Source organism: Macrotis lagotis, chromosome 2, assembly GCF_037893015.1.
Source record: "Macrotis lagotis isolate mMagLag1 chromosome 2, bilby.v1.9.chrom.fasta, whole genome shotgun sequence".
NCBI lineage: Eukaryota > Metazoa > Chordata > Mammalia > Peramelemorphia > Peramelidae > Macrotis > Macrotis lagotis.
In genome coordinates, this window is record NC_133659.1 from 313,333,185 (window position 1) to 313,360,177 (window position 26,993).

The 26,993-nt window shown below is 38.1% G+C and overlaps 2 long non-coding RNA genes across 2 annotated transcripts in view; one reads left to right on the plus strand and one right to left on the minus strand.

Annotated features, from left to right (window-relative positions):
• LOC141515216 (uncharacterized) overlaps positions 1 to 18,059 on the minus strand; it is a 64,189-nt gene extending 46,130 nt beyond the window's left edge. The window contains exons 1-4 of the long non-coding RNA XR_012476252.1: positions 18,001 to 18,059; positions 15,038 to 15,142; positions 10,911 to 11,043; positions 3,547 to 3,662 (exon numbers count right to left, since the gene is read on the minus strand). This is a non-coding gene — a long non-coding RNA (uncharacterized LOC141515216). The remainder of the gene's footprint in view (positions 1 to 3,546; positions 3,663 to 10,910; positions 11,044 to 15,037; positions 15,143 to 18,000) is intronic.
• LOC141515217 (uncharacterized) overlaps positions 1 to 23,565 on the plus strand; it is a 36,599-nt gene extending 13,034 nt beyond the window's left edge. Inside the window, exons 2-4 of the long non-coding RNA XR_012476253.1 lie at positions 1,842 to 1,977; positions 21,855 to 22,016; positions 23,467 to 23,565. This is a non-coding gene — a long non-coding RNA (uncharacterized LOC141515217). The remainder of the gene's footprint in view (positions 1 to 1,841; positions 1,978 to 21,854; positions 22,017 to 23,466) is intronic.
• Positions 23,566 to 26,993: the final 3,428 nt, after the last annotated feature.

Below are 26,993 nucleotides of genomic sequence, written 5' to 3' on the forward strand. Positions count from 1 at the left end.
AAATAAAATCTTTCTTTAAAAAAGAAAAAAAAGAAAATGAAGGACAAATAACAGGAACTTATCCTCATGTATCAGACACTCTGCTAAGTGTGGAGGATACCAAAAAAAAAAAAAAGGTAAAAGGCAATCCCTGCCTTCAAGGAGCTAACAGTCTAATGGTGGAGGACAATGTGCCAATAACTAAGCACAATCTATACACAGGACAAAATGGAGATAATCATTTTAAAGGGAAGATATTGGGAAGGACTTCTCAGAGAAGGGGGATTTTAGCTGGGACTTGAAGGAAGCCAGAGGGGAAGATGGGGAGGGAAAATATTAAAGGCATAGGGGACATGCAGGGGGGAAAACTCAGCTTTATTTATTTTTCACAAAAACTCCCTTTTTCCTCCTCAGGTTTCTCTGATCTTTTTTTTGTTTGTTTGTTTGGTTGGTTGGGATGGAGGCGGTGTTGCAAGGCAATGGGGTTAAGTGACACAATTAGGCAATTATTAAGTGTCTGAGGTGGGATCTGAACTCAGATCCTCCTGACACCAGGCCCAGAGCTCTATTCACTGAACTTTCTAGAATCATGGTATTAGGGAATAGTAAGCTACCCTGAGTCAGGAAGTTCTGAGTGCCAATTCTTTCTCTTCTCCCTTGCTATTTTCCAACTGACTGACCCTGAATAAAGTTATTTACCCTCTTCAGTGTTCTTGGCAAGTTCTTGAGATTCCGAATGGCCAAGCTTGTACTGGCAGATCAGGATTCATCTAAGAGCTAATTCCTTATACTAATGAAGTGGCATGGTCTTCCTCTCTAACTTTTGCTTTAATTGAATAATTTGGAAAGGGGAAAAGGCAAAGAAAAAATTTGGCTGTTAGCAGCTTTGAGATACCTCTCTGGGTCTCAGTTTCCTATAAAATAATGAATCTGGACTCTTATCTCTAGGGGTCTTCCAGGTCTAAAACCTGTGACCCAACTGTCTTTCCCTCTCTGGACCATCCTCTGGACATTTTACTCAAATGTAAAATATTGAAACCTTATCTCCAAAAGCCTTCTAGTTCTAAAATTCTGGGTCCCAATTGTTCATCTCTTCTCTGGACCTCAGTTTACTTAATGTAAACTATTAAAAAACCTTCTCTCGAAAGACCTTCCAGGTCTAAAATCCTGTACCCAAATGTCCTTTCCCTTTCTGAATCTCAGTTTACTCAAATGTAAACTATCGAAACCTTCTCTCTAAGACTCTTCCAAGTCTAAAACCCGGTGACCTAATTGTCCTTCCCCTGTCTGGACCTTAGATTCCTCAAATATAAAACAAAATTTTACTATCTGTAAGGTCCCTTCTTCCCCCCACTCCCAGATCTCTGCTTTGCTTTGCCCCAGGAAACCTGTATTGACTTCACAAGAACACAGCTGGTTCTGGAGTCAAGACAGAGGTTGTATTTTCCCTTGAAAGATGAAGAAAGAGTAGAACTGCTATTATCCCTGACCCAATGCTTGGCAAAGAAAGACTGAGCTGCCTCCTGAGCCCCCTAAAAGGCCATCGTACAACTTTCTTGCCTCTTAGGGACATAGCTTCTGCAAGGACTCCTGCTTATTTTAAATGAATCAACAGTGTCACCCAGTGGAGAGACAACCACATGGACTGCTAATACTGATTTTATTCTAAGAGAACCTTGTTTTGACTACAGGATCATAGCTAGAAAGCTAGGAGGGACCTACCCTTCCTTCCCCCATTTTACAGAAGAAAATGAGATCCAAGGAGGCATAAGTAAGGTTTTTAGAAGGTTGACTAACAAACTCAGCAATTTAACCAAAAAGTCGAGACAAAAAGCATTTAATAAGCACCTGCTCTATTACAGAAACTACACTAAGCTCTGAAGAGACAAAGCCAGTCTCAACTCTTGAGGAGTTTACAATCTAATGGAAGATTCCCAAACTTTGGACTAGCTGCAGAATTGGGGCAAGATAAGAGTCCCTGCCCTCACGGAATTACAGGTTGGTTGACAAATACTATCAAAGCTCATTACATCATTGAGTTAATGAAGTAATAATTGACTTTTTTTTTCCCAGTTTAAAGCCTTCCTTCCTTTCCCAGTTTACTATTTCTGAGAGTGCCTTATCTCTGAGATCACCACCAATCTGCCTAAAGATAGAGTTTGCAATTTTCTTCTCTATTTGAATGTGACCCCTTGAAGGCAAGGATTGTTTTCTGCCTTTCTCTGACCCCCCAGCATCTAGTTAACACATGTTATTAGCTATGTTGTTGTCATATGTTGTCATTAACTCCTTGAGACACCAATCTGGATTTTCTTGGCAAAGATACTAGTAGAAGGAGTAAAGAATATCATCAAAGAAACATATAAGCAAAAACAAGATGACCCAATTGAGGACATGATGAGAAACACACATATGTGTTGAGTGGGCCAACAGTAGAGTCCATAGATGGCCACCAGAATTAACTAAATAAGATAATGACAATTATAGACAAACTATGGCAGGAGAGTGAAGGGTAGACTGGAGTGGGGAGAGACTGTGGTAATAGTCTAAGAGGAGAGGGGATTGAAATCAGGTAGTAGCTAGTATATGGAGAGAAGGGGCTAGATGTCAGAGAGATCAAGGAGGTATGAATTTAGCTTCAGAAATGCTGAATTTATGATGTCTGTGGGTCATTCATTTGGGGGATGTATACTAAGCAACTGGTGATTTGGGAGAGAAACTCAGGGGAGAGGGTCAGAGTGGATATCTAGACCTGGGTATTTTCAGTATAGAAATAACAATGAAAGATGGCCCACATAAGTCATGTCATACTTAATCTCTCTTCAGATGAGAGACTGATCTGAATTTTATTGTAATGATGGCATTGTAATATATTGTATCATAAACTAGAGATATGCTGGACCACCTTGACTCCATTTACAGAGAACCAATGGTTGTTAAATTTTCAGTGTGAGCTATTTACACCTCAGAAATCAGAAAACACCATAAATCAGGGCTTGATTTTTTGGTATTTTTATATCTAGACTTCAAGAGTGATGGAAAAAATGTCAATATAGATTCAACTTAAAAATATGACACGCATATAATTTTTTAAGTAAGTCAGTTGTTAAATATTTGCTTGTATACCATTGATTGTACCCCCTAGACAACCAATATATTAGGTATTGTAAGTAGATATAATCACAGCCTAAAACCCATCTTAGTTATTGTTCAGTCCTTTCAATTGTGTCCAATTCTTAATGCCCTCATTTGGGCTTTCTTGACAGAGATATTGGAATGGTTTGTCATTTCCTTCTTCAACTTATTTCACAGATGAGAATATTGAGGCAAGACAGGGATAACTGACTTGTCCAAGGTCACAGAGTTAGTAGTGTCAGAGGCTGGATTTGAATTCAGAGCTTCCTGACTCAAGAGCCAGCGTTCTATCCACTGTGCCACATAGCTGCCCTCAACATAACTATACACCCTACATAATATTAAAAAAGAAAGCGCTCCTAAGATGCTCAACCACATTGTTCTCCAAGGAAAATATCTCAGTTTAAGACAAAGGCTACAAAGAACACATACCAGGAACATGCCTGGGGCCACTTATGTCGGTAGACCAAGAGGGAGTCGGCGTGATCAGTGAAGTCATCAGCACTGCTCATATTGTACTTGAGCAACCTGAAGGGATCCAGGCGACTCTGCAGAAGACAAGAAAGCAAGCTTTCCATATTCAAGTATTCCCAGAGAAGTAAATGCCCTAATGTAAATGGGGCAAAATCCCCTATTAAATAGGAAAGGGCCAAAGATTTGGAGCTGGCGGAGACTAGAAACCAACCTCCTTATTTTACAGATGAAGAAACTGAGGCCCAGCAAGGCTTAGAGCTTGCCAGGGATACACAGCTTAATGACTATCTGAGCTGGGATGGGAACTCAGCTTTATATCCCTCATACCCTGCTGCCCTACAGTCACTGATTAGATTACAAGATAAAACACAATCACCTGTTTCCTCTAAGAGGTATACTTCAAAGGAAAAGATAAAAAAGAGACTCAAAATAGGAGATGTAAGGCTAATCAGTGAAAGTTAGTTTATAAGGAGGGCTGGGCAGGGGCAGCTAGGTGAAGCAGTGGAAAGCGCACTGGCCCTGGAGTCTGGAGGGACCTGAGTTCATATCCTGCCTCAGACACTTAATACTTATTTGTGTGATTGCAAAATAAATAATGGTAACTAGGGCTGGGTGATCAAAGCCCAAAGAAGACTCCAGTATTATGGAACCAAGTAAATTTAGCAGCTAGTTAACAAGGATAATTCCTCAAAGTTCAAATTAAAAATCAGTAGATAAGGCAGAATTAACTAATAACAACAAAAACTAATTTATTTAGGACCTAAGCTCTTTGTAAATAACTTATTTTATCCTTACAACAGCTCCAGGAGGCAAGTGCTGGGAAAGTTGTGATTTGCCTCCTCTTTCCTTCCCTTCAGACTGCTCTGCGCCCTACTTCCCTACCAAAATATCCGGTTTCTCCTTCTCGGGGTTCAGGGTCCCCCAGTCTCCCTGGACTCCCTGTCAAGGTAGACTTGGTGTCCTTCAATCACTCTCCCCCTTTTCCTTGCCTAACTATATTTATCTCAAAGAATTAATCTGATGGCACATTACACGCTGTTTGCTCCAGACATGTTTCTAAATTCTTTGCTCCAGGTGAGAAAATTGCTAGTTACAGCAGCAGAACTATTACAGTATTAAATTGGATTTCATAGTAAATATATTAAGTGCTCTTTCAAAGTACCCCATGCTGCCTCTTATGAAAACCCTTTGTTGTTTTTACCTAACAACAGAGCATCCTGATACATTCAAGGGATAAATAGGAATTCAAAAAGAAATGGATATTAGTATAGTTATGATGGGAGATCCTCCATGCTCAAATCTAAATAGATTTCTACTATCACAGTGATGCAGCAATTTGACAAAAATTAGTTAAAGAACTGATAGACAAGGGTGGCTAGGTGGCATAGTGGATAAAGCACTGGCCCTGGAGTCAGGAGTACCTGGGTTCAAATCCGGTCTCAGACACTTAATAATGACCTAGCTGTGTGGCCTTGAGCAAGCCACTTAATTAACCCTGTTTGCCTTGCAAAAACCTAAAAAAAAATTGATAGACAAGTAACTCAATAACAATAATACTGGGCAGCTGGGTGGCAGAGCTGGAGACAGAAAGACCTAAGTTCAAATCCAACCTCAGGCTAGATGTGGCACTTGGGCAAGTTCACCCTGTTTGCCTCAGTTTCCTCATCTATAAAATGAGCTGGAGAAGGAAATAGCAAAAAACTCCAGTATCTTTACCAAAAAAAAATCCCACATGCAATCACAAAGAGTCACATCATCATCATCAATAGTAGTAATAGTTAGCATGTATTCAGCACCTACTATGAGCCAGGCCATAAGCATTTGACAAATATTATTTAATTTAACCTTACCACAACCCTGAGAGGCAGGTGCTATAATTATCCCCATTTAACTGCTGAAGAAACTGAAGCAAACAAGCTAAGTGACTTGCCAAAACTATCTGAAGCTGGGTTTGAATTCATGTCTTCCTGACCAGTGTTCTAGTCACTGTACTCACCTTGCTGCCTAACTGACCTATGGAAATCATTTTAAGTAGGGAAAATAGTTGCTTTCTTTTTCAAGGTTACTCCTGAACATAAAATTGATCTCATAAATGGGACAAAAGATAGATTAAATAATTTTTAAAAACTTTCAAAATTCTATATACCACATACTTGGACTACAATGGGACAAAAAAATTTTTTTTAATGAATACTAAAACAAATGTCAAGACCCCAGCCATGGAAATTGAAAATCATAATTTGGCATGAGAAACTTTTATTTTATTTTTGTTAGTTCTATACTCTTAATTTACTTTTTTATTAATCTGTTTAATGTTCAAATACATTAAATTGACAAGAACAACATCATCAGTATTTCTCAGTTCCAAATTTTTCCCTTCCACTCCTTCCTCCCCCCTCCCCAAGAGAGTAAGCAATCTGATATAGGTTATATGTGTACAATCATGTAAAACATATTTCCATATTAGTGATGTTGTCAAAGAAGAAATCGTAACTCTTTTTTGGTTTTTGCAAGGCAATGGGATTAAGTAACTTCCCTAAGGCCACAGAGCTAAGTAATTCTTAAATGTCTAAGGTCAAATTTGAACTCAGGTCCTCCTTACTCCAGGGCCGATGCTCTATCCACTTGGCCACCTAGCTGCCCTCTTATAACTCTTTTAAATGTCACCCAGATTAGGGAGGGAAGAGCAATAAAATGATCATATCTATGTCTATCTATATTTATAATTATATCTATATCTATAACTATATCTACTAGAAATATGTCCAATAGTTCTAGCTAGATAAAAAGTTATAGTTACAGCTATATAGAGATAAGGAGACCAGATGGTAGTATAGCTATAGTTATATGTCTCCCCATCCCAGATTAGAAGTGTAAGGGCAACTCATGACCTGGAATCTGCTACTTATTGGGACCAGGAACTTTGACCTGCTTTGTTTCCAACCTGGGCTGATTTGATCCACCTTAGACAACCTGGTGACCCCTACTCAGTAGGATTCATGATATGATGCTGAATACTACTGGAATACCTCACCCACATGGTCTATTGAAACTGAGAACTCAAACTCAGGAGGGGCCCCTAACCTCAACCTCCTAGTCAGCTGAGATTATAGGAGTAAATCATACTCTGCTATAAAATAATTTTTGAAACAACAAATTTTGAAATAAAAATACAAGTAGAGAACAGAATGTTAGCACTTTAAATCCTGGAAGAGTTCTTAGAGGTCATCTTAAGACATCTGTACTATGAAAGTAAGAAAAATAAAACAGAAAAAAAGTAGAGCTCTATATTAAGAAAGTTTATAGGGTGGCTACATGGCGCAGTGGATAAAGCACCAGCCCTGGAGTCAGGAGTACCTGGGTTCAAATCCAGTCTCAAACACTTAATAATGACCTAGCTATGTGGCCTTGGGCAAGCCACTTAACCCCATTTGCCTTGCAAAAACCTTAAAAAAAAAGTTTAAAGGAGAGAGACTACCCAAAGAATTTAGAAAGCAAGTTTATAAGCAAAATAAAATTTTAAAGGATATAACCTAGAAAAATTTTAAAAAGAAAGAAAATAAACTAGATTCTTTGAAAAAATTAATAAAGTTAACAAAATTAACCTAAAGAATTTTTTTAAAAGATTAAAATGAACAAAATGAGAGAGGAAACATAGCAACCACAAGATAGAGATGAAAACTGAGGGGAATATTATTTTCCATCTTTGTTAACAAATTCGATGAGTAAGTTAGAAACTTACTTAGAAAAATGTAAATATACATACATTTTTGCATAAAAGAGGGGCACAGTCCAGTTGGAACATTTTGCCAAACTTTTAAAGAACAAATAAACCTTTTATTGCACAGAATGTCCTAGAATATAGAAAAGGGTGCAGTGTTATTCCATTTATTTTATGACGAAAATGTGGATTTAACTCCTACACCTGGCAAAGAGAGCATAAAAATTATAGTCCTATCTCCCTTGCAAACATAGACATAAAAGTCCTATATAAAATCTTAGCAAACAGAATACAGCAACATATGGAAATGATTATCTAACATGACTAGGTAGGCTTTCAGGGAAGAAACATCATTCATTCATCCATTCATTTAACAACTAAAGTGTCTACTCTCTATAAAAGTACCATGTATAAACAGTCCATAATATTAACAGGAGACTAAAAGGTACCACATAATTAGTTCAATAAAAATAATGAAATTACATTATTTTAAAAGCTAATTAACTGACCAGAGATTATGAAGAAAAATATGTGTTTTTCCACATCTGTCTATGCAAGAAAGTAGTGCTCTAAGAATACTGACTGCTGGGGCGGCTAGGTGGCATAGTGGATAAAGCACTGGCCTTGGAGTCAGGAGTACCTGGGTTCAAATCCAATCTCAGACACTTAATAATTACCTAGCCGTGTGGTCTTGGGCAAGCCACTTAACCCCATCTGCCTTCCAAAAACCTAAAAAAAAAAAAAAAAAAAAGAATACTGACTGCTCCATAGAATGGAACCCAGCTTGTCTACAACTGCCTGTGTGACCTTGATAACAACCTTTCTGGGTCCAAGCATCCTTGGCTCCAAAATGACTGTCTCCATGATTCCTTTAAGCCTTAATCTCATTTTGTGATTCTACATTGATGCAGGATGGAAAGAGTGCTGGATTTGGGTTCTTACTAATTTTTTTAAAAAAATAAATTTATTTATTTTTCCAACTACATGCAAAAATAGTTTTCAACATTCATTTTTATGTAAGGTTTTGAGTTCCACATTGTTCTCCCGCCCCCCCTTTCCTCCCCACCCCTCCCCTTGACAGCAAATAATCTGATATAAATTATACATATTTAACTATGTTAAACATATTTCCATATTAGTCATGTTGCAAAAGAAGAATCAGAACTAAAGTGGAAAAAAAGACCAAGAGAATGGAAAAAACATAAAGCATAAATGGAGTTAAGTGACTTGCTCAAGATCACACAACTAAGCAATTATTAAGCATCTGAAGCTGAATTTCAACTCAGGTCCTCCTGACTCCAGAGCCAGTGCTCTTATCCACTGCACCACCTAGCTGCCCCAAATTTTAAAAATTAAAAATAGTATACTATGGTCTACATTCAGACTCCACAGCATTTTCTCTGGATGTGAATGGTATTTTCCATCACAAGTCTTTTAAAATTGTCCTTGATCACTGAACTGCTGAGAGGAGCAAAGTCCATCATAGCAATGTTGCTGTATAATGTTCTCCCTGGTTCTGCTCACTTCACTCAATATCAATTCATATAATTCTTCCTATGCTTTTCTAAAGTCTAACCACTCATGATTGCTTATAAAACAAATTGAACATTCATACACCATTCAGCCATTGCCCAGTTGATGGGCATTCCCTCATTTTCCAATTCTTTGCCACTACAAAAAGAGCTGTACTATACATATATATATATATATATATATATATATATATATATATATATATATATATATATATGTTTTGTAGAGGTGGGTCTTTCTCTCCTTTCTATGATCTCTTTGTGATATCGACCTAGTAGTGGTATTGCTAGATCAAAATATTCCATTTCCCATCTCCATGACTTTGCAAAAAAGGTGGCTGGGATAGCCTATGTAAAGTCATGGAGATGGAAAATTGAATGTTGTGGACTAAAAACAAAAAGAAGCAAGTGTGGCCATTATGTAGAATGTATTTTCCATTGATTATGCATATGTGAATAAGTAAAAGAGAAGAGTGTGAAATAAATCTGAAAAAATATAGAGAAAAGAGTCAAAGGAAGTTCAGAAAAGGATCTGTAGAAGTAGAGAAGTTTCTTCCCTACTTAAAAAGCAGTCTGTAGGGACAGCTGGGTGGCACAGAGAATTGAGCACCAGCCCTGGAATCAGGAAGACCTAAGTTCAAAACCGGCCTCAGACACTTCATAATTACCTAGCTGTGTGACCTTGGGCAAGTCACTTAACTCCAGTGCCTTGCAAAAACAAAATCAGATCCAATCTCAGATACTTAATACTTACTTAGCTGTGTGACCTTGGGCAAATCACATAACTCCATTGCTTGCCAAAACCAAAAAGAAAAAAAAAAGCAGTCTGTAACAAAAGTCCAGCCCTATATACAATCTCTTTTGGGGCTTCTTTGTCTATTGAATTGTTTATGATTGTTAATATTTGAGAAATCATAAAAATTTTATCATAAGGAGAGACATAAGCCTGGGAAAAATTAGATGGTGCAAAATTGAGAACAGTTTCAAAAACCATACAGGGAGGGGCGGCTAGGTGGCGCAGTGAATAGAGTACCGGCCTTGGAGTCAGGAGTACCTGGGTTCAAATCCGACCTCAGACACTTCATAATGACCCAGCTGTGTGGCCTTGGGCAAGACGCTTAACCCCATTGCCTTGAAAAATCTAAAAAAAAAACCATATAGGGAACTGTATTTAACTCAAAGTAAGGGGATGGATGAGTCCCATTCTGGTTTTAGGAATGTCAGTTTTGCAGCTGTGTGGTCGGGACACTGTAAAAAACTAAGCACTTGAGCCCCCATCAAGAGATCCCTGCAAATCTGTATTTTATGGGCTAGCTCTCTAGAAGGGGCAGGAATGAGGAAGGATACAGAGGATAATTTAGAAGATGTAAATGCAAGATAGAGGAACCAAAAAGTAAGGGTTTTTTTTAGGTTTTTCAAGGCAATGGGGTTAAGTGGTTTGCCCAAGGCCACACAGCTGGGTCATTATGAAGTGTCTGAGGTCGGATTTGAACCCAGGTACTCCTGACTCCAAGGCCGGTGCTCTATCCACTGTGCCACCTAGCCATCCCAAAAAGGAATTTTTTTAAGATGGACCATTGCAATGGTTCTATCAATAAGACACTTAACCTGTCTACCTCAGTTTCCTTTTGTGTAAAATAAGCATAATAACAGCACCCACCACCTAGAGTTATGAGGATCAAATGAGATAAGAATTATAATACACAAGACAGTGACCAGAACACAGTAGATGCTCTCTTCCCTGCCCTCCAAGTAGCAACCTGTGCGTCCTTGGGCCTTGATCTCAGGATCATAGATCTGGAGCTGGAAAAGATAACAAATCAGCTGAAATCCCAAGTTAAAAGATGAGTGATGCAATGACATAGCTAGTGGGGGGGGGGTGCTCTTTCTGCTTCCAAACCAGACCCTGTTCCAGATGTCACTGTGTCTATCATCTGTAAAATGAGAGGTTGACACTCTAAGGACCCCTTAAAACTCCTGAGCTCCCAGGTATCATCTGCAGCACCCAGATCCCCTGGGGGGGCACCTGCAGGAGGCTGCTGAGGAGGCAACCCCTCCTGCCCGCTCACCTGGAGGCAAGGCATATTACTCGTTCTGTTGTTGCCAGCGTAAAACTCCTCTATGTCCTTCAAGGTATCATCCTCCATCCTAGATGAGTCATACACACAAATCACTGTGATTTGCTCTGGGCAGGATATCTAGCTGTTGAGGAGAAAATCAAGTTCCAGATCAGTCACACGAGGAATGGAAGGGCTGCTGCACCTGCAGAGTCTCAGGTCTTCACCCCTCACTTTATTCCGCAAAACCACGGGACAGACCAGCTGCGACACAACCCAAATGTTCTTATTGTTGGTGGAAAAAGGTAACCTGGAGTAAGGAGGGAAGAGGGTTGGCTGAGACAGAAAACTTTTAACATGTGATTAGAGAGCAAAGAGCAGTGGGGGGGGGGGGGAATCAGGATTGTGTCTGAGTCCTGAGGATGATGATAACAGATAACAGATGATAACAAATTTGCACAGGTAGAATGAACTGCCTAGGGAAGTAGTGAGTTCCCCATCACACAAGGTATTCGAGAGAATGGCTGACCACTTGCCAGGGTAGCTATAAAGGGAATTCTGTGTTGGGGCCACATAGGGCTCCAAATTTAAATTTAAAATTAAATTTAAATATTTGTTTTTAATTTAAATTAAATTTTCATCTGAATTTAAGAAGTTCAAATTTTACCTATTTAATTAAATTTAATTTTATCTAAAAGTGAATTTAAATTTTATCTGAATTAAAATTTTGTTTTAATTTTAAAATTAAATTTTAATTTAATTTAAATTTTGCCTAAAATTCAATTTAAACTTTATCTGAATTAAAATTCGGTTTCAATTTAAAATTAAAATTTAATTTAAATTTTGCCTAAAATTCAATTTAAACTTTATCTGAATTAAAATTTTGTTTCAATTTTAAATTAAAATTTAATTTTTAATTTTGCCCCAAATTTCATTTGAATGTATCTGAATTAAAATTATTTCAATTTAAAATTAACATTGAATTGAATTTTAACTAATTTTAAATTAACCTAAAATTTAATTTAAGATTTATCTGAATTAAAATTTTTGTTTTATTTTAAAATTAAAATTTAATTAAATTTAAATTTAGCCTAAAATTTAATCTAAACTTTATCTGAATTAAAATTTGTTTTATTTTAAAATTAAATAAATTTTACTTAATTAAATTAAATTAAAATTTAATTTGTTTTATTTGAATTAAAATTTTGTTTTCATTTAAAATCTAATTTAACTTTAAATCTGGGCATCAATTTTGTTTATCTAAATGTTAAATTACATATAAATTTTTAGTTCATTTTTAAGTTACATTTAATTTTTAAGTTTAAAGTTAACATTTTAAATTAAATTTAAATTCTAATTTAAACTGAAATTTTAATTTTAAATTTAATTTTTTATAATTATTTCTTTTTTAAAAAATTTTTACATTTTTTTTTGCAAGGCAATGGGATTAAGTGACCTGCCCAAAGTCACACAGCTAGGCAATTATTAAGTGTCTGAGGTCACATTTGAACTCAGGACCTCCTGACTCCAAGACCACCTAACTGCCCTATGATTGTATTTCAATATGATTGGTTTCCTTTTGTGATCCTGTCTTTTATTTTATTTAAAAACTTTATTTTGAAAAATAGAGTTCACCAATCTGTCTAAGGATCCCTGGTCTAACGGATAAAATTGATGGACATGCAGTCAGGAAAACAATGGTTCAAATGATTCCTTAGACAAGTTGTAAGTTGTAAAACTCTGGGTCACACCTCTTCTGAACCTTCTCATCCATAAAATGAGGTTAAATTTACTGGCCACTATCATTCCTCCCAGCTTTAAATCTATGATCCTTAAATACAGGATCAAGTCAGTTTTTGGACATTCTTTGAAAAACATTCATGAATAGAAGAAAAGGGATATTAGATTCTTTAGAACCAGTTGCTTAATATTCTATGTGAGCTTTGATATCTCAGAAGCTACCAAACACCATAAATCAAAACTGCATTTGTTGTTCTGTGGATCATTTAGCCTTAAGAAAATAATGAGGGGCACCTAGGTGGCAGAGTGGATAAAGCACCGGCCCTGGAGTCAGGGGGACTTGAGTTCAGATCCAACCTCAGACACTTAATAATTGCCTAGCTGTGTAGCCTTGGACAAGCCACTTAACCCCATTGCCTTGCCCCCCCCCCAAAAAAAAATCCTAAAAAAATAAAAAACAATGGAGAAAATGTTTCTAACACAGATTAAGCTTTAAAGTGTATTGTGGAAGAGAGTTCCCATGCCTTCATCTCCACAAGTTCCCAAAGCTCTAGGACAGAAACAATGAAACAGAATGCTTCCCAGATTTCTTAGAGGAAGGATGGAACCAAATGATTGTAAATAATTTCCAAATCAAAGTAACTGTAAATACTAAAAATATCACTTAGTTTTTAATCTGTGTAGAAGAAACCTGACTGTGCTATCCTGGGGCTAATGAATTTGGAGTCAGATTCAATATATATGAAATAATCTGCTCTTAGTTTGAAAAACTGCCAGAAAGAACAGAAAGACCATAAATAAGAGAGGACCACCTTTCATCATTGGTTTCTATTCAAATCAACAAACATTTCTTCAGCATCTGTGGAGAGGTAGGGTACAATAGGGAATAGAGAGCTAATCTTCTTTCAAACCCCAAAGACCTGGATTCAAATTCTGCCTCTGAGGTCCTGGCTGAATGACCTTGGGCAAGCACCTCTTAGTGTGCAGTCATCTCATTCTCTTTTAATGCTATAAATTGTAGACCTATCACCAATCTGCATGGGAGGAGTTCCCTCGAAATCACAGGTCAAGTCCCTGTTTCTACCTGTAGTCATGCCATGACAAGCAGCCTGGGGAGAGCACTGATCTCACAGGCAGGAAGACCTGAGTTCCCATCCTTCAAAGACTTGTTAGGTGACCCTGGGCAAGTCAGGGACGACTCTCGAAGCAGAGAAGCTTCTGGTCCACGTGGAGAAAGGGAGAAGTCTCATCACCAGCTGACTGATCAGATGGAATCACAGATATGGGAACAAAACACACACACACACACACACACACACACACACACACACACACACACACACTCCAGGACAAAAATGTATGCACTTTCTTACACATATTATCTCATTTGACCCTCACAGAAATAATATCTCCATTTTACAGAGGCAAACAAGGTAAAGTGACTTGTCCAGGGTTATACAGCTAGTTAAGTGTCTGAAATCTGAAATCAGATTTTCCTAATTCCAGGTTCAGCTCTATTGTGGCACAGTCAGATGTTGAGGTTGTACACACACACAAACACACACACATTCTTATGTATACACATTTGTATTTGTTGTTGCTTAGTCATTTTTCAGTCATGTCTAACTCTCCGTGACCCCATTTGGTGTTTTCTTGGCAAACATACTGGATTGGTTCATCGTATCCTTCTCCAGCTCATTTGGCAGATAAGGAAACTGAAGCAAACAGGGTGAAGTGACTTGCCCAGGGTCATATAACTAGCAAGTGTCTGAGGTTGGATTTGAACTCAGGAAGATGAGTTCAAATGACTGACTCTGGGCCCACCTGCAGGGGGAAGCTGAAAGGTTAAGTGATTTGTCCTCAATCAACATGTAAATTAGATTGTCTCTTACTAATTTGTTCTTTCTTTGGATAACTTTTTTTGGGGGGGGCAAGGCAATGGGGTTAAGTGGCTTGCCCAAGGCCACACAGCTGAGTAATTATTAAGTGTCTGAGGCCGGATTTGAACTCAGGTACTTCTGACTCCAGGGCCGGTGCTGTATCCACTGCGCTACCTAGCCACCCCTTTGGAAAACTTTTGTAAATAGACCAAAGATCAGAAGAAGGGAATCCTGGTAAGGAAACTTCCTCCATGAATGCATATCTCATTAACTGTCCCATAGTTAAAATCTTCCAATTGTCACTTTGTCTTTGAAGTTCCAGTCTGAAGCCCAGCACATATTCACTCTCTAATAAATGTTTGTTGACTGACTAACTGGGATAATGAGGTTAAGCAATCTACCCATAGGTAGGTAGGCAGGCAGGACTTTAGCCCAGGTCAGCTTGAAGTCAGACTTGTGTCCCTGAAGGGAGAGATATCAGGGCTTTTATCTATTTCAATATTCCTTCTGTTCTCATACCTAGAACTCCAGGTTTTCAAAATCTGTGAGGGAAACTTAGAGAACTTTAACTGAGCCAAATTCTGACAGTTTTGCTTGTAGGTATATTTCTTGGGGTTTGAAGTCCTGAAAGAAATAAGATGTTAACATCTGTCATTAGAAAAACAAAACTCGATATAAATTTTAGTTATTTTTGCCTAGATCTATGAGTATTGGTAAAAGGCAATGGTTCTTAAAATGTGGTGATATTGGGGGGCACCTGGGTGGTGCAGTGGGTAGAGCACAGGCCCTGGAGACAGGAAGACCTGAGTTCAAATTAGACCTCAGTCACTTAATAATGACTTAGCTGTGTGACCTTGGCCAAACCACTTAACCCCACTGCCTTGCAAAAACAAAACAAAAAATATTAAGATGTTATTTACCTATTAAAATACTTCCTCCAGGGGTGGCTAGGTGGCTCAGTGGATAAAGCACTGGCCTTGGAGTCAGGAGTACCTGGGTTCAAATCCAGTCTCAGACACTTGATAATTACCTAGCTGTGTGGCCTTGGGCAAGCCACTTAACCCCATTGCTTTGCAAAAACCTAAAAAAAAAAATACTTCTTCCACATGCTGGATTTTCTTCAGACTTTTAACTAAAACTGTATCATAAAGACTGAATACAGAAGCAGTTAGGATCATCTAGCTATTTTCTACTACTTTACTACTTCTACTTAGACATTAAAGAAATTTGCGAAATGAGTACAGAGTTCTGGTTCTACTCATTTTACTCAGCATCAGTTCATGCAAATCTTTCCAGGTCTTTCTGAAATTTGCCTGCTCATTATTTCTTTTTTATTTCTATCCCCTCTAAGTCTCTCTACCTGTAATATAGGGATAAAAATACTTGCAATGGCAGCTAAGTGGTGCCATAGAGCACAGGACACCTGACCTGTGACCCTGGGCAAGTCACTTCACCCTGTTTGCCTCAGTTTCTTTATTTGTAAAATGAGCTGGAGAAGAAAACTGAATCAGACACTACTGAACCAATTGATCATCATGAAAATTATGTACAATATCCACTTCATTATGAGACTCAATGAGAATTATGTAAAGTATCTGTTAATTAGAGATCACTGTCAGGCATTTTTATTCATATTACTGGTTTTTTTTTTTTTAGGATTTTTGCAAGGCAAATGGGGTTAAGTGCCTTGCCCAAGGCCACACAGCTAGGTAATTATCAAGTGTCTGAGAGGATTTGAACCCAGGTACTCCTGACTCCAGGGCCGGTGCTTTGTCCACTGTGCCACCTAGCTGCCCCCATATTACTGTTTTTAATGCACCTCTGATTATCCATCACATCAATACACTACGATTCATTTATTTAGGAACTATCAGATATAGAGATTTTCCCATATTTCTTCTTTTTGCCTTTTACAAATAGAGCACCTATGAATATTTTTGTTCCAATAGTTCCTATCATGATCTCTTTTTGAAGCAGAACCCTAGTGAGAGGATGAAGGAAATAAGCATCTACAAAGGCATTTTACAAATATTATCTTATTTGATCCTACCCTGCAAGATAGGTACTGTTATCATCCCCATTTTATGGAGGAGCAACTAAGGTTAACGGAGATGTAGTGACTTGCCCAAGGTCACACAATTAGAGTAGATGAAATTTGAATTTAGGTCTTCCTGACTCCAAGCCCCATACTCTGTCCACTGTGCCAACTAGCCTCCTGACAACTGACTTTTTCTGATGCCACGCACTCTACCAGGTGCCTTAACACCTGGGGAAAATGGAGGCAGGAGGTGGTCAGTTATTCAGCATTCATGATCACTATTCTCTCTGAGGAATGGGCTCTTTCCCAGATCAACTTTACCACATTAGGATAGACTTGTGGCCACCTGCCAGTCCTATGTTAAAATAGAGACCAGTGAAAGGCTTGGGAATATCCTAGGATCATCTCCCTCTGAATGAGGCTTTTTGTCTTGAAATCCAAGGAATCTCACTCCAAATGAGTTAGCTCCCAGGCATCAGAATTTCTAGTTACATCTCTAAGTTTCATCAACCAGGTATGAGTACCTTTGCCCAAAACAGCAACCTGTTAAGACTGGATTTTTTCTTTTTAGAAAAAGATAGTTGTGTTGGGAGAAGAGGGAAAGAAAGATGAGGAAGGGATAATAACATTTTTTTCTATTATCATTCTATAAATTCAATACTTTTTATTAGAAATATGATAGAGCCAGCTAGGTGGTGCAGTGGATAGAGCACCAGCCCTGGAGTTAGGAGGACCTGAGTTCAAATATGGCCTCAGACACTTAATTATCACCTAGCTGGGTGACCTTGGGCAAGTCACTTAACCCTATTGCCTTAAATAAATAAAAATTTTTAAAAAAGAAATATGGTAGAGGCAGAGAGTCTAGAAAGCCAGTTTTGGTGGAAGCTAACCTAGCTTCAAATTCCACTTCAGCCACATCCTGACTGAATTGGCCTCAATGAGCCCCCTAAGCAGTCAATGTCTCCTAAGAAATTATAAAGTGCTAATCTGTCTGGTGAAGGGAATGTCCCTATTCCTAAAGAATCCAAAATTCTTTATAGCAATGAAATCACAGGTCTAATCTCATGGTAGAAAGAGTACCAACAAATAAATTGGTTCAAGAAATTGGTAGTGTCCAGAAACATATTAGATTAAAAATAAAAACAAAACTAATAGAAAAAACTTAGAAGGAGCTAACCAGGTATAATCTAGAAGAGAAAAAAATAGCCCAACTCATTAAATAAAGCTTAATCAAAAAAGGAAAATTGATAAGGAGGCAAGTTGATCTATTCCCAAGGGTTGTGATCATTTCAAATTCCTCAGATCCCAAGGTAGGATGAAGATCCAAATTGAAGGACATTTTCATTTCACAGAGTAAATTTTGATGAACTATCTAGAGATATGGAGAAAGCCACCAAGGATTAAGAAAGGTTTAGTCAAACTCATTAAGAATCCATTTTGTTACCTGAAGTTTTGGGAGCTAGAAGTCATGACCTACTGAATCGTATGAACAGTAATCTGTCCTTTGTTCTAGGAAAGAAGGTTCTAGATTCAATATATTGATTCTCATTTCTTGTTTCCATGGCAGTGGGTACCAGGAAAACAGTCCTAAGAGGACCACCACTGATTGGATGTTCCCCTTCCCTATCATCCTCTATGGATTGCCAGAATTTGGTAGATGTGAAATGATTGTTTTTCTGGGTCTATGTAATCCTTCACTGAATGCCAGCTGTAATAATAAAATAGCAATGTGGAATTCAAAATATAAAGAACACAGACACAGCTGGGGTTTGGGGGGGGGGGACCGTGTCTAATTTCCTTTGACTTAGTCAAGTCTATTCCTTTTTATAGGGGCCTTTTATTTTAAAGATACCCTTATAAATATACCTTCTTACTCAGAGGATCTAGGGTATGTTCACTAAATTAAAAAGTAAGAAGCATTTTTATACAGCCTATTATATGCCAGATATTTTATAAATATCTCATTTGAGATAGGAACAGTAATTATCCCTATTTTACACTTGAGGAACTGAATCCAGTAACAGTAAAGTGACTTGCTCAGGGTCACACAGATAGTAAGTGTTTGAGGCTGGAATTGAACTCAGGTCCTCCTGACTCCAGGGTGGGTGTTCTATCCATTGTACCACCTAGCAGCTCTGCATTATATATTTATATAGCTCATTCCCTTCCCCCATCCTTTCCTTCTTCCTATACACACATACTAATGCAGATATACATATTACACACATATTTATTATGCAAAAAATATATTATGTTTATAATATACGTATCATAAATATTCTATATATCATCTATTCTATATAATATTCTATTATATTATGTATTTAAATTTTTTGGTAAAGATTTTATTTATTTTGAGGTGGTGCAGTGGATAGAGCACCAGCCCTGGAGTTAGGGTTTAAATTATTGTATTACGTTATATACAAAATATTATATGCACCTAAATTACCTTTTTTTGGCCATAGCACATGGGTGTGCATAATAGTTCTCTGGCATCTTTGCTCTCCTCTCTTTTCACACAGGCATCACCTTAGTCCAGTCCCTTATCTCTGCTTGCCAGGATAATTGCAATAAGCTCTTCATGAAGCTCCCTGGCTCCAGCCACTCTCTCTCTCTCCAGGAAATCCTACACAGCCGCCAAACTGATGTTCCCCAAGCAAAGATCTGGATATGTCACTCTATTGCCCAAGAACCTTCAGCTGTTCCTTTTGCCTCTAGCATAAAAGTCCATGTCTTCTCTCATATGTATGTAGATATGTATGTATAATTGTGTGCATGATTGCCGCTTCCATTAGAATATAAGCGCCTTGTTGAACTGAAATTATTTTATTCATTTTACTTGTCTCTCCAGTATCCAACCCATTGGAGATGCCTACTATTTCTTGTTGATTGATGAATTGAGGTTATGAAGCCACCACTGGCATGGTGGTACCCTCTGCAAAAATCACCCTACCAGTATTTGACGATTAAATTAGATAATGAGAAGCTGGGTCACCTTGCATCTTTGCAGATATGGGGGTGGGGGTTCTATGGGTGTGGAATGTCGGAAATAATATCAGACTTCTGGGGGGCTTATTCTGATTAGTTTCGCTGTATTTTTTCCTCATTTGCTATTCATTAGAAGGGATGGCTGACTGGAAGGAGGAGGAAAACATAGAAAGAAATGTAGGCAGAATAGCAACACAATTATTTTTGAGGATTAGGACAAAGGGAATTCAGCTTTATCCACAAGGTTATGGGGGAGGGAGAGGAGAGACAGAGTTCCCCCCACCTAGGCTTTATCTTCTGAGACAGGTGAGTCACTTCAAGAAGTGCCCCATGTTTAAGAGGGATGGTCAGAAGAAATTAGCACCTGGGAGCTTTGCACTTGCTGCCCCAAGAAAGGGAATATGGAAGGAGAGAGAGCAAAGCACATTACAAGGATGCTCTCATTTTACCCTCACCATAACCCAGGAGAGAAGGGCTGTTATCATCCTCACATTAATGATGAAGAGACTAAGGTCCAGAGAGGTTAAGTGACTTGCTTAGGGCCACTTAGCTAGGAGGTGATCTAGGCAGCGCCCTAAGCTGCCTCACATAATAATAACCAGTGAATTTGAAGGTGTTTTACAGAGCTTAACACATTTGATCCTCATAACAACCTTAGGCATTATTGTTATTATTATTTTATTAATATTATCATTTTTCTTATCCCCATTTTACATTTGGAGAAAGTAAGGCAAATAGTGGGTAAGTGACTTGCCCAGGAACACAACTAGGCTGAATTTGAACTCGAGTCTTCCTCCCTCCGCTATATACACTGTGGCACCACCTAGCTGCCTAGTGGCAACACTTGCCCCAGGATGTGCTGGCACAGCAAAGCATACCCAGCTCATGCTGTATCTGCCCAGATCTTCTAGGACTTTCAAAGTGATTTTCTTACAATAAACCTGTAAGGTTGGCAGGGAAGTATTATCTCAGTTTTATGGATGAGAAACAAGGTGGGGGCAGCTAGGTGGCGCAGTGAATAGAGCACCAGCTCTGGAGTCAGGAGTACCTGGGTTCAAATCCGGTCTCAGACACTTAATAATGACCTAGCCGTGCGGCCTTGGGCAAGCCACTTAACCCTATTGCCTTGAAAAATCTAAAAAAAAAAGGAAAAGAGAAACAAGGTAGAGAAAAGTTACATGAAATGTTCAGGTTCGCTCAGTTAATAAAAAACATTAGGGCTGGGAACCAATTCTTCTGACTGTGTGATTGGCATTCATTCCACCCTAACTGCCCCCTGGGCACTGGATGTTCCAACTGGTATTAGAGAAAACTGAATATGAAGGGCTGAGACAGAGAGTTGGTTGGTTTGGCTCCATTTCGTGGGTGTCCTAGAGTCCCAGGTAATACGTTGTAATTGGGGTGCACTGATGGCGGGAAGCTTCCTTCAGTCTTCTTGGCAGTGGATCAGATTCCCTGGAGAGCTGCTGGCTTCCCCACTTCCGAAGTGTCCAAGCAGAAACTATTTGACCACTAGAACAAATATAGTAGGTATTCTTTTCAAAGAGAGGACAATTTTTTTTAAATACACTTATTTTTTTTAAAGAATTGAATTAAATGGCTATTGAGATCCCTTTTAAGACTCAAATTCTGAGATTCTTTGATTCTGAAACCAGAGGCACTGTTAATTAATGGCTGAAAAAAAAAGCAGGTATTAAGAATTTATTAATCACTTATGATTCACCAAATGTTAAAAACTGGAAATACAAACAGATTGGCAAGCCAGATCTTGCCCTTGAGAAACTCAGATTTGAACTGGAGGAGACATCATACATAGGATTCTTAAGGTGCATTTTGGGAAGAGAAGAACCTAATAGGATCCAAGTGAGTGGGGTTTGGAGCCAAATGGTTGAGGGACAATTTACCATCTTAATGTGTAACATCAGACACCAGAGGGTGCTCTGGGGTAAACCCTAAACTCTCAGACTCTTAGAGAATTGGCTCACACTTTGCCTTTGAGTCTACCCCTATGTGTGTGAAGTCAAAGTGGGACTTGGGGTGGCTCATCCAATCAGACCATAACTTGTTTTTTCCCATCTCCTACTCTAGGAAAATCCCTGTCTGTAAACTATTGAGCACATGTCTCTGAGTTAACCACTTATCCTAACTGGGGGCAGGGATCTCTAATTATATTCCCAGTGTATGCCATCAAACGTTTTAATCAAAGTGTGAGCTCACAATATCTTCTACAACAGATCACAACCCCTCAACCTTTTGTTTAGAGGTTCCAATTGTCTTCTTTTACAATATGCTGTCTCTGTCCTTGAGAAGGCTAAGGAGGAGTCTCACCCAGAGCGGTCCTTTGGCAAATCTCCAACTCTCCATCAATCAATCAGCATCATCCATGAACCCCAGAGAAAATGCTGAGTCTCAAGCTTGGAGAAATGTAGGTGAAAACACTGCTTGGTGATGTGCCGACGACTGGAATCTCAGGTGTGTTTTTTATATTTTTAGCTAAAGTTGTTTACCACATCATTTGATTGATAGCTTACTTCAAAATTACTGATTAAGTCTTTGAAACTATTTTCTATTTAATGGTCTGTCTTATCAGAGGGTCTACGTATTTTTTATCAGTTCTTTTTAAGGAAAATCACGTTATTCCCTACGTCCTACCAAACAGGTGCCTATTTTATTATTCAAAAACAGGTTACTCACAAAATGGAGGCTTAAAACAAAATGGAATCCATTGTGCTAAGTTGACAAACCTTTATTAAGATAATAGAGGTTATTCTTACTATATTATGAGTTATATTAAATTGATAAACTTATTCCAACTATCTTATTGAGATCATGAATAAATGGGCTAGAACTTTAATTAAATTATCATTATCATAGTAAAACAGAAGGGCCAAAGAGGGGTTCCATCCTTTCACATTGATACATATGAAATAGGAATATGAATAGGTGAAATTTTCAAGTCAAATGTAGAAATCTTCATATAGTTATAAAGCAGCCTCTGAAAGAATTAATTCAGAGGGAACCAAAAAAGGTCAGAAACACTATAAAAGAATAATGAATATGTATGAATTTTTGTTGCCAGAATGAAGCTAATTTTAAAACATTTCTGTCATTCATATAATTTTCCTTACCATTCTATTCACACTGTTTTCCTTATCATACATTTCCCTTATTCATATAAGTTCATAAATAATAGGTTGCTGGTTATAAAGGTTTTAATAACATACTTGTAGTTTCAGCCTCAAGCATCTTTAAATTTTGTATTAATTAAAAAATATTTTTTCCAAGTTGGAACTCATTAAATGTCTCTTCAAGGACTTACTCATACTTGTTTATAAAGTTCATAGACATTGGAGATAACCAAGCCCGATGACCTCATTTTATTGATGAGAACACTAGGCTCTAGTGATTTGGCAAGAGGGTTTGTTGACATTTTGAAGATTGATTGCTGCCTCTTGCAAAATGCCAAAAGTCTTTATGAGCACCTGTCTGCACAGAGTGGACCAGATACTCATTGATGACATTAAATAGGGTGGTTTCTATTGTGGAAATGGGTGGTATTCTGTGTTTGAGGACCTCCCCATTCATAGGAGAATAGTTTCTAGGTTCCAGCCTTGAGGAACATGCCTTCTACCTATTGAACATGCTCTGGTCACGAGATGAACAGAACCAGAAGAACATTGTCCACCCTAACAGCAACATGGGGGGTGGTGATCAAACTTGATGGACTCACTCATTCCATCAGTGCAATAATCAGGGACAATTTGGGGGTATCTTCAATAAAGAATACCATCTGTGTCCAGAGAAAGAATTGTGGAGTTTGAACAAAGACCAAAGACTATTACCTTCAATTTAGGGGAAAAAGCCCACCGTTATCTTATTATGTAATTTTGCTATCTCTTATACTTTATTTTTCTTCCTTAAGGATATGACTTCTCTCTCATCACATTCAACTGAGATCAATGTATACCATGGAAACAATGTAAAGACTAACAGAATGCCTTCTGGGGGGGGGGAAGCAAGATTAGGGGGAAAATTGTAAAATTCAAAATAAATAAAATCTTTCTTTTATTTAAAAAAATGCTCTGGTCTCAGTCCTTTTTTGACTCTCATCTAATTGAGGCATATGGATTAATTCTCTCAAAATCATAGCAAAAGACTCTAGTTCTAATTCCCATAATCTCTTTCCTGTTGCATCATTGCTCCTAAAAGATTACTTACTCAAAATATAGATTCAAAAGTAAAAGGCATAATAGAGGAAATCTGCTCTTGTTAGAAAGAATAGCCTTACTAGGATCTGAACACTGGGACTTTTCCCATCCCCTTCTGAACTGTCACTTTCTGCCCTGATATAAGGGCTTTCAATGACCTGGAGTCAGAAAGACTCATCTATCTGAGTTCAAATCGGACCTCAGACACTTACAGGCTGTGTGACCCTGGACAAGTCATTTTACCGTTTGTCTCACTTTCTCATGATCAAATGAGCTACAAAAGGAAATGGCAAACCACCCTAGTATCTCTGCCAAGAAAATCCCACATGAAGAATCAGACATGACTGAACAGAAAAGGTCATATTGCCGTGCTGCTTCCCTCTAAGATTATCTCCAATTTACACTTGCATATGCTTTGTCTGTACATAATTATTTGCCTCCCCAGAATAGATTTTTTGCCTTTCTTTATATCTCCAACAATTAGCACAATACCTGGTATACAATAGGCAATTAGTAAATGCTGGTTGTTGATGATGATGATGATAATTTCACCCCATTCCCCAAGCTATTTTGGCTTTCAAAATAAAGGACTCTCTCAGTTTAGGACCAATTGTTCCTCTTTCTTGAGCTCTCTCTCTCTCTCTCTGTTGTCCTCAAGGAAATCCATTATTCAGAACTTTCTTGGATTGCTACTCTTAGGCCTTCAGCTAAGTGTTTTTCCCCTAGGGTCACCAAATAGTTGCTTCTCCAGGTCTGTGCACAATCACAAACTACATTGGCTTGTGAGATGTCTGATGCTCCTACTCTTTAGTTTCCTTCTTTTCTTTTTTCTTTCTTTCCTGTTTTCCTTCCTTTTATCATTATTTTTTCATTCCTTTCAATTCTTTCTGTCTTTTCCTTCCTTCCTTCTTTCCTTCCTTTCTTCTTTCTTTCTATCTTTTCCTTCTTTTTTTACCCCTCTTTCTTTTTTCTTTCCTTCCTTCTTTTGTGTGTTTTTTTTTCTGTGAAAGGCAATGGCAATGGGGTTAGGTGGCTTGCCCAAGGCCACACAGCTAGGTAATTCTTAAGTGTCTGTCTTTCCTTCCTTCTTTTTTTTTTAAATCTGACTCTTCTCATGACATTTCTAGAGAATGACATTAAGCAACTCTTTTTTGATCAAATTCTTGGGGGAAATCATGGTCCTGCATTTTTCTTTTCTCTCTAGTTCCTAAAAGATCAGTTAAATCTTAACTAAATTTTAAATGGTCTTACTCTTTAAGTAAAAGTCTATGAAAAGATTTTTTTTTTTAATCAAGGTAACATGTAGTCCTGGCATTCCTCCCTGGTGAGAAGCTGTATCAGCTTTCTGGAAGCTCATGAAGGGACTACAACTGACTGAAGGTCCAATGTATTCTAGGTAGTAGAAATTTGTTCTTCTCATTGGAGACAGAAAACAACAAAAGGATTTCATATTTTACTGGCCTGTGAGTTTAAGGGAAAAGAAAGAAAAGTTAAAAAGAGGGTCTACACTATTATATAGTCCTAAAAATAGATAACATACATACACATATATATTTGGAGTTACTTGGCATGGTGTAGAGAAAAGAGTTTTCAAATTGTATGACTGAGTCAATCAACTAGCATCTATGGAAGTCTTTCTATGAGCAAAAAACCATACTTCAGATACAAAGATGGGAAAAAATGACAAAAAAAAATAATCCCTGAGCCTCGAGGAGCTCACAGTCTGATGGGAGAGACAACATGCAAACAACCACTTCCAAATAACATATAGAGGATGCATAATCTCAGATTCGTTGTTCAGTTTTGTCTCTTTGTGACCCCATGTGGGGTTGTCTTGGCAAACACTGGAGTGGTTTGCCATTTCTGGCTGAAGTGACTTGCCCAGGGTCACACAGCTAGTAAGTGTTTGAGGCTGGATTTGAACTTTGGAAAATGTCTTGACTCCAGGGCTTGTACTCTGTGGCACCATCTTACACACCCCCTGGGGAGGCACTAACATTAAAGAGAATTGGAATAGACTTTTTTTTCCTTTTTTTTTTAGGTTTTTGCTAGGCAGTGGGGTTAAGTGGCATGCCCAAGGCCACACAGCTAGGTAATTATTAAGTGTCTGAGACTGGATTTGAACCCAGGTACTCCTGACTCCAGGGCCCGTGCTTTATCACTACTCCACCTAGCCGCCCTGGAATAGACTTCTTGTAGGAAATGAGACATTAGCTGAGCCATGAAGGAAGCCAGGGAAGTCAGGAGGCCAAGAAGAGGAAGGAGAGATTTCTAGGCTTGGAGGAAGTCAATGAAAATACTTAAGAGTGGGAAAATGGAATGTTGTATTTGAGAAACAGCAGGGAGCATCATCCCCTATAGGGTTTATGGAGGTAAGTAAGAAGATGGAAAGGTGGGAAGGGCCAGGTTATGAAGGGTTCTGCTATTTACTACCTGTGTGACCTTATGAAAGTTACTTCCTCTCTTTGAAAAAGAAATCTGAATCTTATGATGCCAGAAAGAAAGAAAAATCAATTCTGTGTGTGTAAGAGCTAGGAGATGATTTAATATAAATGCAGATAATAATTATTTTGCAACTTCCCTGAGGCTAGGAAGCTCTGGATTAGAAAGGCCTGTCTAGGCAATTTAATGCATTGTTGTTGGAGTTGTGAATTGGCCCAGCCATTCTGGAAAGTAGTTTGGAAAAATGCCCAAAACATTATTCAACCTTGCATCCCCCTTTGACCCAGCTAAACCACTACTAAGCCGAGACCTGAAAGAGGCCAATGAAAGAAGAAAAAACTCACATGTGGCAAAAGCTATCTATAGAAATATTTTTCATAGTCAGAAAGGGAGGGAGGAGGAAGTGTGCCCATCAAGTAGAAAATGACTGAACAAATTACAGTATATAAATATAATGGAATACTGTTGAACTGTAAGAAATGATGGGATACAAGTATGGACCAGGAAAACTTAATAAAAGCAACATGGAAAAGTCAAACACCTTTGAAAACACATTTGAATATTCTGATCAATGCAAAGGACCATCTGGGATTTCAGAAAACTGATGATAAAGCCTGCTACCCATCTCTAGGCCGAAATGTGATAGACCGATATGCAGATTGAGACTTACAGATTTTGGACAAGACCAATGTGGGAAATTATTTTGCTTGACTATGCTTATTTATTAAAAGGGTATCTTTCTTCTTTCCTTCCTTCCTTCCTTGCTACTTTTCTCCCTTCCTTCCTTTTTTCTCTCCCT